Source organism: Monodon monoceros, unplaced genomic scaffold (genome assembly GCF_005190385.1).
Source record: "Monodon monoceros isolate NGI ecotype Baffin Bay Population unplaced genomic scaffold, NGI_Narwhal_1 Super_Scaffold_13, whole genome shotgun sequence".
NCBI lineage: Eukaryota > Metazoa > Chordata > Mammalia > Artiodactyla > Monodontidae > Monodon > Monodon monoceros.
Genome location: NW_021703769.1, coordinates 50963904 through 50976188, shown reverse-complemented (window position 1 = coordinate 50976188; position 12285 = coordinate 50963904). Strand labels below are relative to the sequence as shown.

At 50.3% G+C, this 12285-nt stretch overlaps 4 non-coding genes across 4 annotated transcripts; all 4 read right to left on the bottom strand.

The window, feature by feature from the left end:
- Window positions 1–2257: 2257 nt before the first annotated feature.
- Window positions 2258–2330, bottom strand: TRNAR-CCU. The gene has a single exon. It is a non-coding gene; the product is annotated as a tRNA-Arg (tRNA).
- Window positions 2331–5961: 3631 nt separating this feature from the next.
- Window positions 5962–6034, bottom strand: TRNAK-CUU. Its single transcript has one exon. It is a non-coding gene; the product is annotated as a tRNA-Lys (tRNA).
- Window positions 6035–11178: 5144 nt separating this feature from the next.
- Window positions 11179–11250, bottom strand: TRNAP-UGG. The gene has a single exon. It is a non-coding gene; the product is annotated as a tRNA-Pro (tRNA).
- An 877-nt stretch (window positions 11251–12127) lies between these two features.
- TRNAK-CUU lies at window positions 12128–12200 on the bottom strand. Its single transcript has one exon. It is a non-coding gene; the product is annotated as a tRNA-Lys (tRNA).
- Window positions 12201–12285: the final 85 nt, after the last annotated feature.

Sequence of the window (12285 nt, the reverse complement as noted above, 5' to 3'; positions counted from 1 at the left end):
CCAAGGATGCTGCTAAACACCCTGCAGTGCACAGACAGCCCCCCACCAAAGAGAACCATCTGAATCAAGATTTCAAAAGTACTAAGGTTGAGACTATAATACACCTCATTGATAATTTGTATATTATTACATGGGAAATAATAAACTGGTTAAAATAAAATATATTATTAAAATTAATTTCATTTTAAAAATTTAATGGGGCTACTAGAAATTTTTAAATTACAAATGTGACATTTGCTGCCTCTAGGATCCCCTCAGGAGGCACATTCTATCTGGTTGTCCTTTTGTATTCTTTTTTCTGTTTTGTTGTTTTCTTGGTTGTCCTTTTTATTGATATAGTATTATAGATATCATCTTTCTAAGTCTTGCTAAACTTAAAACCTTTCATTCAAAGACACCTACTGGGCATGTATTTAAGGGGAATCCTGGCTTTGTCACCCTTCTCTGCCGCCTACGGTGCAAAGTAAAAAAGGCACACGCCCAACGTAGAGCTCAAACCCACGACCCTTAGATTAAGAGTCTCATCTCATGCTCTACCAACTGAGCTACCCGGATACACCAGGGCAATGCATATTTTCAGAGAGAAGTATGTACATACTACTTGGCATGACCCTGAGGATGAAGCAGGAACACCATTGACACCTCCTGTGGGAGGAGAAGCTCATGGCAGCCCAGTGGGATTTACCCAGGTCTCCTGGTCAGCGGGTGGAGCCGGGACTCCGCGGGCCTGGAGTCGATGAAACCCACAGGGCCGGGCTGCTCCTTCCAGCTGGGACCGTTCGTCTTCCCGTCTTCCCGCCCAAAGGCGCCCCAACATACCAGAGACCACTCGCCTAATAGAGTCATCCATTCACTCAAGTGTTTATTGAGCGCCTAATGTATACCAGGCACTAAGGGTACAGCAGTTAACAAATTGGATTTTTAACAAAGAGGAAGAAAGGGGGCCGGATTCTGGATCAGATGAAGTTGCTGCTTTTCATTTTTGTTTCCTTCCTCACCAGGCTCGACGCCTGCAGTTTAACGGAGCAGACAAATATGAACCGCGGTAGGTGTCTTTTTAGGGGCGATTCTGTCTCCCTTCTACGGATACTTGCCCTGCCCTCTTTAGATATTAAGGAAGGAACGAAGGACGGAACGAAGAAACGAAGGAAGGAAAGAAGGAAGGAAGGAAAAGAAAAGTAAAGTAAAGAAAAGAAGCATGATGTTTCCGAGGACACAGGGCCCTTTCTCACCCCGGAGGAACTATAAAAAGTCACAAAAGTAGCTATACTGAAATAACAGAGATCCAGGCAGAAAATCACCCACAGTCCTAACCTAGATAAAGTCAACGTTATCTTTGGCCCACGTTACTTCCAACTCTTCCATAAGCGCCCATTCAATTCTTACATTCACATATCAAAGGTGCAACGTCTGCTCTCCACATATTCTGTTTACCTTTTGACCGGCATATTTTTGCATTTTGCTAGTCTCTCTTCTTTTTTTCCTCCCCTTCCCTCCTCGGCCCTTCCACACCCGATTCTTTCTTGGGCAGTCATGCAGGGACAACTGCAGTTTGGGAGTTACCGTTTGTTTTACAAGAACTGGCTCATATACGGTTTTCATAGCGGGATCTTCCAAGTCAACCGGGATAGACTGAACGTTCTTTTCTGAGGTTGAACACTATTAATGAAGCAAAATGTATTCCATGGTCATTCCCCTCTGCCTTTTATTTATTGTTTACCAAACTGCTGCAATAAAACTTCCTACGTCGGTAGTTTTGTCTGTTACAGAAGTGGAATTAGAGGATCAAAGAGGTGTGTATACCAGACTGCTTTCCAAAACACAGGGTGAAACCACACATTTTTTCCATTAAGATGTATGGGTACACAGTCTTTCTCCTTCCCTTCTTTTCGAAGTAAACATCTGTAAATTTTTTTTTTTTTTTTTTTTTTTGGCGGTACACGGGCCTCTCACTGTTGTGGCCTCTCCCGCCGCGGAGCACAGGCCCCGGACGCGCAAGCTCAGCGGCCATGGCCCACGGGCCCAGCCGTTCCGCGGCACGTGGGATCCTCCCAGACCGGGGCACGAACCCGTGTCCCCTGCATCGGCAGGCGGACTCTCAACCACTGCGCCACCAGGGAAGCCCAACATCTGTAAATTTAACTCACATTCCCTTATGGTCAGTGGCGTATCTTCGAATTTTATAAAGACCCATTTTCCTCTGTGTCTGTAACCCAAAACTCGCCCCTCCACCTAAAGATAGAGTGCTTCCTCATACTACCCCAGGTGGGACTCGAACCCACAGCCCCTGGCTTAGGAAGCCAGTGCCTTATCCATTAGGCCACTGGGGTGGCTGCTAAAAGTTTTCCTGAGAATATGAGAAGAAGGAATAATTCGTCAGCACTGGCTAGAAAATGCTCCAGGAATTGGCTTGAGTACTCAAAATTTGGCTGAATCCCTGCAACGTCCCAACCTCTATCCAAGTCTCCAGGAGCGCAGTCGTGAACAAAACAGAAACTGCCGATCCTGGCGGAGCTCCTGTGCAGACCGCGCACTCGCCGCCCGCCGCGCTCTCCTGCCTTTTTGTGGCTCCTCCAGCGCTGGCACCGCCAAGTCTGGCTTGTCGGGTTCCTCCAGAAGGAGTCCCAAGCTCCGGAACGCCCTGGATTCTCCTCCGGATGACAGATTCATTGAGCAGTGAGGGACCCTGGCTGGATCAGTGGTGTGTTGGGCCGGACCACCGACTGCAGTGTGTGTGATAAATGTTCGGTCCTCCCGGGCCCCGGCTGGACAGAAGACCCGGGAGAGCTCAGGGCTGGAGGAAGATGGTGCGGGACCAACACCGTGTGCAAGGGGAGGAGACCCCTCCACACCCTCCGAGGCTCACCCGCAGGCGGAAGTCAGAGCCTCTTCCGCAGCCTCCTGCGCAGGGCGCTGTCACTCAGGGCTTGGCCTACGTACAGGAGACTGGGGGCGCGCGGAATGTTCTACACCGGACGTCGCTCTTCCAGGCCCAGAGCCAGAACAAACTCCTCCCCATGGAGTTATACAAAGCCGAAGTCCCGGGTATCTGGACACACCCCTGCAATTTTCCTCGCAACCCACCCTTCTTTATTCACTAAGGCTTGTAATTTATCCAAATGTAAAAGCCCTCCTCCCAGGAGAGCTCCCGGTACCTCAGAGACTCCTCTCGCCACCTCCCCACCCCAAATGTATCTTTTATCATTGGAGCAACAAGATTGTCTAACGCACAGTCCATTTTCGAATTTCCTCCAATAACATCCTTTATGGCTTAAAAAAAAAAAAAAAATCCAGGACAGAATCAGAGAACACACTTTGATTCAGTCTTCTAATCTCCTTTGTCCGGCTGGTCCTGGCAGTCTGGCACAGGCCCGGATGAAGCGGCGGGAGGGCTGCTGGAGCCGCCACCCCCAAGACTGCACAGGAACCAATCTGGAGGAACGCAGCCTTCACTGAGAGGAGCTAGGACGCTGTAGACGCGGCCCCCTTGCTCCGGGGGTGTGCTTCGTCTTCTGGGTGGGCGAGGTCTCGGCACAGGCTCTCCTCTTAAATCGATTGCACTCTAGCAGAAGGCGGGAGGAGGAGCAGACCCCAGGCAACATGCTTTCCAGAAGCAGTTGGCGGCCCGTTGGGACGGGACGGGTGTGTTTCTGTACATACTCATCTTTGAGGGTGACAGATTCAAGGAGGAATCTGCCTTGGTCTAGAAGCGGTCGCGTTTGCCGGTATTGGCAAGTGTCCTTGGTTCGACCGCAGCTTTGGGACTCCAGCATCCCTATGGTTTTCCACATCCATTTAAACTGGGCCCGGAATTTCTTTACTTTCCCCAAAACAAGCTCTTCACTGCTTTGAAGTTTGTTTGTTTTTAATATCCAACATTTTCAGTTGTTTTTAGCGAGAGGATTGGTCCCCAAAACCCCGCACATTCGTGTTACTGGAAACCTCAACTCTCTGCTGGAGTATTTTTCTTTGTAATTTCCTTCAAGCTGTTAATAATTTTTTAACCAATAAATTAAAGTTTAAAAAATGTTTTTATTTTATTTATTTTTGGTCGCGTTGGGTCTTCGTTGCTGCGCACGGGCTTACTCTAGTTGCCTCGGGCAGGGGCTACTCTTCTTTGCGGGCTTCTCATTGCGGTGGCTTCTCTTGTTGCGGAGCACGGGCTCTAGGCGCGCGGGCTTCAGTAGTTGTGGCACACAGCTTAGTTGCTCCCCGGCATGTGGGATCTTCCCGGACCAGGGATCGAACCCGTGTGCACTGAATTGGCAGGCGGATTCTTAACCACTGCGCTACCAGGGAAGTCCAGTTCCGCCCCCACCCCGCCCTCCCCACCCAGGAAATCTAATTCAAGAGTCAGCCTTGGAGTTCTGCGGTAGACTCTGGAAGAAAGAGGAGATTTGGCCTGAGGGGTGACTCCGGCCCACGGTTGCCCCAAAAGTGGGGAACCTTCGCCCTTTACGGAAAGCAGCTCTCTGGGATTGGAATTCCTTAAGGGTCAAAGTCAAACACCACCGGGACCCCCAGCCGCCAAAAAAGGGGACTATCACAGCCTGACGTCCAGAGCGGGGCACAGGATACCTGTCCTGATGGCGTGGACCCCAGGACTACCCCGCTCGGGCTCCAGGAACCCTTTCCCGATCTGGGACAGCAGGACCAGGGCAGACCTGGGAGCGCCCAGGTGAGGGGTAACAAGGAAATAGAGAGAAGAGGAGGAGGAAGAAAAGAGAATAAAGAAAGGGGAGGAAGGCCTGGGGCGCCGTCTCTAAGTGCCTCATCCATCCTCCCAGCTGGGTAGTCACGGCGGATACGTTACTGGACACTTAGCAGGGATGTTTGAGTCTCACTGGAGTAATTGCTGGACTTGAACCCTGAAAGCTATGTGACTTTGGGAGACTGTTGCCTCTCACGGATTTTCTCCCCTACCGGCCTTAACCTAATCGAAGCCCCAGGTGCAGCGCCCTGAACCAGGATGTCCGCACCACTGGACCCCCACCAAGACTCCTACTAAAATTTTAAAAGCACCTGGAGACACATTGAGGCTTTGAAATATTTTCTCTGATTCTCTCTTGCAGTGTTGGGTTCGACGCCCAAGGTTTGGGGCCTCAGGTAGTTCCCAAATCTCTACAGAGGAACTGTTTTTGTGTAAAAAGAAGTGAGCACATCCAGGATTTGAACACAGGACCTTTCACACCCGAGGCGAGAATCGTACCTCTAGACCAACGAGCCACACAAAGCACACTCTTTAGCTCTCTTCTAAGACTTCTTGGCATCCCGGATGTGGAACAGGGAAGCCAGTGAAGTGGTGTGGGGAGGAGGTTCCAATTTCAGACCTGCCGGGAAGTGTTGAGCTCAAAGACCAGTGAGCGAGGCAAGGACCCCAGAGCTCCCCATGCCCACAAAGAGGGGAGTGGCCCCTGCACCCTACCCCCCGACCCAAATCTGGTGGATCCAGTGCTCAGACAACAATGAGCCCACAGGCCCAGAAGGGCCAGCGATCCGTGCGTCCCCTCCCGGCCCTTAGGTCACTTAGCAAACACTCCTTGCAGCCGGGAGCGCGCTTGTGGCCGCACTGGGGTAAAAGCCAGCAAGGAACTCCGGGTCTGGCAGGGCAGCGTTGAGTGCCTTTTTTAAATTAGTTTTTAATCATTTAAATTTTATTTTATTTACTTTTTATACAGCAGGTTCTTATTAGTTATCTATTTTATACATATTAGTGTATATATGTCAATCCCAATCTCCCAATTCATCCTACCCCTGGCCACTTTCCCCCCTTGGTGTCCATACGTTTGTTCTCTACATCTGTGGCTATTTCTGCCCTGCGTTGAGTGCCTTTTGACGGCAGGTCACAGGAACGCCTTGCTTGGAAAAGCCACTCCCCCAGGTGTGGTATCCTGGTTACTAGTCGCTACCTGCTGAGTTTCTCAGGACTCCAAACAAAAGGTCCAAACTAGAAAAAGAGCTCGCCCAACGTGGGGCTCGAACCCACGACCCTGAGATTAAGAGTCTCATGCTCTACCGACTGAGCTAGCCGGGCACCCGAGAACTGGTGCTATCGTTGTACATGTTGATGGGGAGTAACGCGAAGGTGATGGGACCTAGAATAGTTAATGACTTAGACGAGGGCACCAGGGGCGGGTCAGCGGCCAAAGCTTCCTGGGCCTCACAGGAGGTTCCCCTTCACAGGTTCCACCCCCCCGACGCTCCCTGCTGCAACAAGGGTGCTTCTAGTCCAGGACTTCCCTCACCACCCAGTAGCTAGGGAACGCGGTTTGGCCCCTATGCCCACCGGCCCACCTGACGTCGGGTGTAGGGAGAAGCAGCTGGGCGTAGGGGGACGGAGGGAGCGGCGCCAAGGGTGAAAACCTAGGGCGAGATGTACCACAGTTAGTTTAACGATTGACCCCTTGAGGGACCTCTGGATTATTTCCAGTTTTTTTGGCTGTTACAAGTACAACAGCTATAAACACTCGTGTACAGGTTTTTGTGTGAACATAGTCTTCATTTTTCTGAGATAAATACCCAAATTGCTGGGTCATATGGTAGTTACATGTTTAGGAGGTTTTTTGGGTTTTTTTGCTGCGTTGGGTATTCGTTACTACGCACGGGCTTTCTCTAGTTGCGGAGAGCGGGGGCTGCTCTTCGTTGCGGTGCGTGGCTTCTTACTGCAGTGGCTTCTTTTGTTGCGGAGCACAGGCTCTAGGCACGCAGGCTTCAGTAGTTGTGGCACGCGGGCTCAGTAGTTGTGGCGCATAGGCTTAGTTGCTCCGCGGCATGTGGGATCTTCCCGGACCAGGGTTCACACCTATGTCCCTTGCATTGGCAGGCTGATTCTTAACCACTGCGCCACCAGGGAAGCCCCACATGTGTGGTGACCCACTGTCTCCAATAAAATGTTCAATAGAAGTAGAGAGTGTCAGCATCCTTGTTGCATTTCTAACCTCAAAGAGAATGTTTTCAAGGTTTCACCACAAATATGAAATTTGCTGCAGTATTTTGTAGATAATTTGAGAAGTTATGGGTATTTCCTTCTTTGGCTAATTTACTAAGAATTTTAAAAATCATGAATGAAAGTTGGATTGTATCAGATACTTTCCCCTGAATTTATTGAATACATTTCCCAATTTTCTCATGTCAAATCAACCTTGCATTCCCTAGGATAAATTCAGCTTGGCTGTGACATATTATTCTTTTTACATCTCGTAAGATTTGGTTGGCTAATATTTTAAGATTTTATGTTTATTTTCATGAGCAAGATTATGTGCTTTTAAATGTCTTTTTCATGCTGTCCATGGTTAGTTTGTTATCAGAATAGCACTAGCCTCATAAAATGTGTTCAGAGGTTCCCTCTTCTATGCAACATTTTGTGTGGGACTAAAATTTTATTTCTTGAATGTTTGTTAGCGTGCTCCACTGATGCCATCTGGGTCAAGAATTTTCGTTGGAGGGTAATACTTGACTATTGATTCACTTTATTAGTTTTAAGATCATTTACCTTTTTATTCCAGTTTGATTCCATTAAGGCATGTTTTATATTTCAAAAAATTATATATTTCTTTCTAAATTTTTACAAAGTTGTTTAGAATATGCTTTTATTATCTTCTTAAATTATGCAATAAGTGTAAAGTCATTCCTTGATATAGGTTATGTGTGTCTTCTGTCATTATTTCTTAACCAGTTTTTGCAGAGTTTTATCAATAACATTAGCTTTTTCCAAGACCTGCCTTCCAAGATTTGTCATTAATCTCTATTGTACGCCTGTTTTCAACTTCATTACGTTCATCTCTTCATCATTTCTTCCCTTGTTCTAATTTATCTGAGTTTATTTTTGCTGTACTTTTTCTAACTTCTTGTCATTAGCTTTCAACCTGTCTTCTCTATTACACACATCTAAGGCTATCAATTTCCCTCTAACTACTGCATTATCCATGTCTTAAAGGTTTTGGTATGTAGTATTTTTATCATCATTTATTTCTAAGTATTTTCTAAATCCCATTGTAATTTCTTCCTTAACCTATGGAATATTTAGAAGTGTATTGCTTAATTTGTAAACATATGGGATATTTTAGGGGTTTTTTGTATTATTTTGACCTATTTTTAGTTTACCATTTCTCTCATCTTTTTAAACCAACTGTTAATACATCTATTGAGTTTTGTTTCATTTTTTGCATACTTTTATTTTTAGAAAAATTTAGTCCTGTTTCATTCTTCGAAAGCATTTTACAGAGCTCCTGTTCTCAAATATATTTTCATTATTGTCTTTCATGTCTTTATACATGGTAGAGATAGTTGCGTTATAGTCTGTGTCTGATAATCTTAGCATCTGAAATCTTTCCAGTTTTATTTCCATCGTCTATTGTTCATTGGTTGTTGCTCATGGTGCCTCGTTTCCTTGCTAGTTTTCATTGTGAGTAGCCCATTTTCCTTGTGTGGGGAATCCTGTGAGATCTAGAATAAAAGTGTATTTCTCTACAGAAAATTGTTTACTACTTACCAGTCATGGGTCACTTTAAACTAAATTTTCTACTTGATTTCCCCTCACCCCAGTTAGTCCTCAAGTTCCCAGCATTGGATTATTCATGATCCTTGGTTCAAGGCACAAAACCTCACCATCCCAAACAAAAAGGAAGACCCTCTGCCACCCATTTCTCTGCTTCCTCCTCTCCAGCGTAACCATCCTTAAGGTTCTATGAGAGGCAAATTCTCTTGGCACCCCATGGCACTCTTCTTTCCAGCACAAGCTGAAGGCGTCGGCCAGCAAGCACTTGAGACCCCACGGTGGGGCGGGGGGGACTTTTCCTGGGCCACTGTGCCCGGGGAAGTGGGAAAGGCTGGAGGAGTTAACCTCCCTCCCGATTTCCTCTCACTCCCGGGTACTTTGAGGAAAGGTGTCTTCCCACTGAGCAACTGTTTTGTAGGAATTTGGAGCCTGGAGCCATCCCCACCTCAGGGTTCTGCACAACAGACGTCCACCCCTGTAGAGTTCTCGAACCTGTTTTGTTAGGCTTACTCACAGGTCTGAGATATTCTCTGATAGTGGTAAGGTGTGTGTTGTCCTGAATCCATTGCTTGACGTTATTGAGCTGGCAGGACAAGGGGTGGGGGTGTAACCACGTGGGATAATAGCCTTAGACCAAAAACACACCCACTATTGTTCTTCAGATGCTTAGATTTTGAACTTTCCCGTGATAGCAGGTCCTGGTGCTTGGTGTCTGGGTTCCTGGTGTCCACCTCTTGCGCCTCGCGAAGGCAGCCCCCTGAGCTGCAGAACAGGGCAGAGGAGACACGGCTCCTGGCGGGCGCTGGGGTCCAGGGCCACGGTACTCCTCCTGACCTCAGGCAGGGAAGGAGGAGAGATGCAGCAGGCCACGCCAGGTAGAACAACTGGGTTTGGGGTGGGAGCAGGCTCGGGATGCCGGCTGCAATCGCCAGCAACCCATCACTTCTCCCCAGGCTAATGCCTTGGCCTCCTGACCGGGCAGTGTGGGCCCAGGCTTGACGTTTCAGAGGCCTCCAGCTGGTGAAGACGGGGCTCCTGATGCACAGAGGAAGGAAAGACCTCTCCAGTCTTCGGTGCCTCGAACCTGGACTGACAAAAGTAGCTTGTTGCGAGACTCGTGGAGACGCTTTGGCTACTGGTCCTCAATGTAATTTTCTAAACCACAGTGGGTGGCATTGAGTGGGGCTGAGACACGCAACTGGGGAAAAAGTAGGGCTCGTGCGGAACTTGAACGCAGAATCTGTCACACCCTAAGCAAGAACCATACCCCTAGACCAACGAGCCACTCAACCTGCATTCTTTGGCTCTCCCCTATGACGCTGTGACACCCCGGGGGTGGGACCGACAAGGCCAATGAAGTGGCTCGAAGAAGAGATTCCAATTTCAGACCCACCGAGAAGTGTAGAGTTCCAGGACCCATGGGCAGGGAGAAAACCCAGCGCTCCCTGTGCCGACAAAGTAGGCAGCAGACCTTGCGCTCTCCCCAGTGCGGTGGTCCCCGCCGCCTCTCCTCCGTGCTCGGACGACAAAGAGCCCCCGGCCAGGAAGGGTGGCAGGCCTTAAGTCCCCGCGCCGCTCTTCGGTCCCTTTGCTGGCCTCCTCTCAGCCGCGAGCGCGCTGGGGACCCGCGAGGCCAAAGCCGCAGAGGAGCTCCTGGCCGCGCGGGGCAGGCGGACTGCTCAAGAGCCGGCGGGGGCGCGCGAAGGGTCCTTGGGCCGCGATCGCCGGGACGCTCGCTTTGGAAAAAGTCGAACCCCCAAGTATTGGCACCCAGTAATTGCTCACCAAACCCCTGCGGAGTGCACGGAGGAAACGGCCACCACCGCCTCTGCCTCCCCTCGCTGCTCCCGCTTCTCCCGGCTCCGCTCCCAGCTCCCGCCACGGTGAGATCAAAACCAAGAAAGCGAGCACGTGGAGCCTCCAACCTGAGAGGCTGACTTTGAGAGTCGCTTTGTTCTACCGACTGAATCAGCCGGCCAGCTACGGTCCTGGCCTCGGATGTCCTAAGATGGCCTGGTGGGGGGGGTGGGGGCACGGCCCCCTAGAGGGAGGCGGGTTAGCTCACCAACCAGACCCCACACCTGGGCGGGTCCCGATGCCCCTCCCAGCTCACCAAAGGGGAGGAGGAGGAGGTTCCTCCGGTCCTGTTGGGCAGCAAGAGGACGCTGCCCTCAGAACAGCGAGAGCCGAGTTCAGGAGTCGGGGGTCGGGTTCTGGGGCACGCTGTGCAGTCGATATGTCCTTCCCAGATGTTCAACCATTTCCCCACCCCTCTGGATCTGTGGCGCCATTTCTTCGCTCTCTCATCTGGGAAGCCCCGGGGCCGAGCGCAGGACCCAACACTGAAGTTCTGCCCATGGAAGCCCGGGAGTCTGTCTCTCTCTCTCTCCCTCCCTCTCCCCACCACTAAAACGCAACTTTAAGTAAGAGTAGGGCTCACCTGCGACTTGAGCAGCGACCATCCCGAGCCATAAGACGTGTACCCCTAGAGCAACCAATAATGCACTTTCCTTCGCTGTTTGCCGGAGTCATCTCCTTTGCGCGCCGATCCCACTCTCAGAGGAAGCCATCTGCATCTCCCTGACGCCTCCACTGGTCGATCTTCCGTCCTCCGCTGAAAACGCTGAAAGGAAAAAGAAAAAGAGAGGGCGCTGCTAGGATTTGAACTCGGGAAACGAGTAGGGCTCGTCCGGGATTTGAACCCGGGACCTCTCGCACCCAAAGCGAGAATCATACCCCTAGACCAACGAGCCACCACATCAGCCTTCTTCTTTTCTCTCTCAGCCCTTCTACAGGTGACTTATGTGAAGCTTGCCCCGATAGCTCAGTTGTTAGCTTGCGCACCTGTGAAGCCGACTCTGTGGGTTCGCGGGTTCGCAGCCGCTGTCAGATTTCAGATCGAGGGTTAGATTATCTGCTCCAAGTGCGGCGGGAGCCAGAGGAAGACCGCGCAGCTGCGGCTCTCCGTTCTCGGGAGGCCCCTAAAACCACGGCTTTCCTATTACACATGGAGGCAGGAGACTCGCAGCCCTGTTCCAGGGTGAACAGCTCGCCCGCAAGCGGCCCCACACGGGACCAATCGCGGGTATCTACTCCTGGGCCTCGTCAGGGAGGGAGGCAAAACAGACACTGGAACTACTGAACAGCCCTATATTCCTCTACTTGATCAACACCTACCTGATAGACACCTGGATCAAATTCTCCCTCAACGGAGCAGTGTCTCTGAGCGAGAGGAGGAGGAGGTTAGGTGGAATGGTTCATTGGTCCAGGGGTATGATTCTCGATTAGGTACAAGAGGGTCAAATTCCTGGAGGAGCCCAGGTTTTCACACTTTCTTGTATTTTACTTGGGGACAGTTTTCCCCGAGGAGGAAAACCCTTGTCGGCCTTAAAGAGCATTGGTTCTTGCCTTGTTCTGAGAGTCTAGAAGCTGCCATGAGAGGCCCCACCCTCTACAAAGGAGCAGACAACTCCGAGGGCAGGACCCAGCCCGGATTCCTCCGGTGAGCAGGAATTTGTGTGTTTCAGCTCACTGTGCCTCCAACAGGGCACATTTTAGTCGGGAGTGGACAGCTGGGAGCAGAAAACCAATCCACGTGGGACCGGAATCCACAATAGGTGCCAAAAAGCCCGCCCAACGTGGGGCTTGAACCCACGACCCTGAGATTAAGAGTCTCATGCTCTACCAACTGAGCTAGCCGGGCAACTGTGGCCAGTTGACTACGGCCAAGTTTTCAAACTTGACTGGCTGTGGACCATTCCCAAATGACTGGATGGGGCAGGTCCCGG